Source organism: Numida meleagris, chromosome 2, assembly GCF_002078875.1.
Source record: "Numida meleagris isolate 19003 breed g44 Domestic line chromosome 2, NumMel1.0, whole genome shotgun sequence".
In the NCBI taxonomy this organism is placed as follows: domain Eukaryota; kingdom Metazoa; phylum Chordata; class Aves; order Galliformes; family Numididae; genus Numida; species Numida meleagris.
This window is the reverse complement of record NC_034410.1, coordinates 1,347,220-1,349,559: the sequence shown is the minus strand read 5'-3', so window position 1 is coordinate 1,349,559 and position 2,340 is coordinate 1,347,220.

Sequence of the window (2,340 nt, the reverse complement as noted above, 5' to 3'; positions counted from 1 at the left end):
TGTTTTGTCTGTCCAGAAAGTAAAAATACTGCTGAGATGCCTTTTGATGTTTGTCTAAGCTAACATTTTGGTAAGGTTTTCTAGGGCTCAGCAAGTATTCTTGTTATGTTTAGGTATCCTGATATCAGCCACTCAGCTGCCTGTAAGCCTCCTTATGCTTTGATATTGAATCTAGAGTTTTTGCTAGGAGGCACTGAACCACAAACCTCTTCCAGGGTGATGTTCCACCTCTTCTTTTTGCTACTCATGGATAAAAGTCATCGTATTTTCTCATCTTCCCTTCATCTTTTCTCTGCACAATGTCCTACCTCCCAAAACAAAATTTCTTTGATTATTCCACAGTCTGGCTGTGGAAACACGTATGTGAACGTGTCCTCTTGACTCCACCATGAAACTGTTTTGAGAAGGATGTAAAGAAATGCTTACAAAGCTGAGCAGCTAGAATTATGATTTGTTTCTAACAACGTTTCATCCAGCTCTTCCCCTACTGCTACTTTCATCATTGGCTGTCTGGATTTGTACAAAAATGGGCAACACTGCTCTACCAATCGATATTTCCACAGTAGTATTTACAGATCACTGCTGTGGCTGCACTGAGAAGGTTTGGGAGTTGGTGGTAGCATGTTGTCTTCAGAATTTTTGGTCAGCTGCACTGCACTTGTCCATGGCTTGTTGAACCCAAAGGTGATGACCATACATTCCATGTTCTGTAGATGCAATGACCAGTCATAAATTCATTTACGTGTTCTATTTGCACTTCTCTCATCAGTCTGAGAATTTAGCATAGAGGCAGATCTCTTACTGTTCATGGTAGAAATTACTTTGGTGTCAGTCTATTTTGCACAAGATCCAGTAAATTTGAACTAAGGCTCCAGACAGCCATGGGCACATCAGGTACATTCTGAGTGACCATTTCTGAACTGGCTGATGATGAGAGTTTTTCTTTTGTTTTATTCATAGTTACACTCTGCTGGCTTTGCTCATAAGTCAACATGTTCTCTGTTAACTTTACAGTTCTTGTCTCGTATTCTGAGCTGATTGGGACAGGGAATCTATTTTCTCCTCTTCTTTCTCGTGGCAATGAACGCATTGGAGCTTAATCCTGGCCAAGGTTTGGCATTTTATCAGCTATGTAGAGGAGCAACTGTACTGGGAGTCTACTGACTTTCTGCTCACACACAGGCTGGAGACCTGGAGTCCTTGCAGGGCATAGCTTGCGTTCTGTTCCCTTGTAAAGGTTGCAGTCTTTGCTCTCTCTGTCCTGGGGCATCCTGCTCCTTCAGTCTCTGGTGTGCAATATGCCTCTGCTCCTATAGTAGAAAGTTTTGCTGCTTCCTGTGGTGTGTACTCTAAGACATCAGCTCTTCCTGTTCCCACACCACGGGGGTGTGATTTGGGGGCCTTTAGATCTTTTTCATGAGTTGCGTGGCTCATGCTTTTGCCTCAAGAAATTGACTGTTTCAGAAAAGGGTGGATTACAGGAAGGCTGGGTTTGAGAGGCATCTGTCAAGGAAAATGAAACATGAACAGCAATAGAAAGACCGTCCCAGCAGCTGGAATCAACCAAGTTAATCCTCAACTGCTGAAGCCAGCCTGTAAGTTACCGCAGAGGTGTAGAGAGAAAGCACAGAAATGTAACGCTTTTACACTTGAATTTTTCTAGCCAAGGGCTATTCTTAGCTGTTTGCCTCAGAAACCAAAGGTTTTCTGTTCTCTTTCAGACTGGATGACCTCATGGCTGCACAGGGTAATGTAATACCTCCCCCTCTGCCATAAGCAGGGAGTACTTGCCTAGCTACCGTTGCTGTATTTCTCATGTGTACCACTGTAACATGACGTGCAAGTCCAGCACTCACTGCAAAATGATCTGGTGTGAAAGTCAGGAGGGATTATGAGTACTCTTTGAGTGGTTGGCTCTTTTGCTGCAGAAATCCTCATCTTACTAGCTTATCCCAAAGTGCAATGGCTTTCTGAGTCTTAATTTATCCTCTTACCATTGCACTCAGAAAGCTTTTCAGGGTTCCTGTACCCCAGGGTTCCACTGGTAGCGCAAAACCATCCCATTTTAAGGACACCTTGAAGGTTAGGTGCTCAGTGCTGAGTATTATGGGATGCAGATTGGGCTTTCTTGCTCATCACGAAAAGAAACAAGTGCTGCGCACCTTGGAAACTGGTAGAAAAATACAGTAAAAAGAGTTGATTCTGCCATCTCATTATCTCAATGTTTGTGGTGTGTGCTGAAATCCTTATCTGAAGTGGGCCAAAGCTCCATCACCTTGATCTCATTGAAACCTCACTAGCAAACAGCAGCAGAAATTAGAAATGTCACCTACACTGACT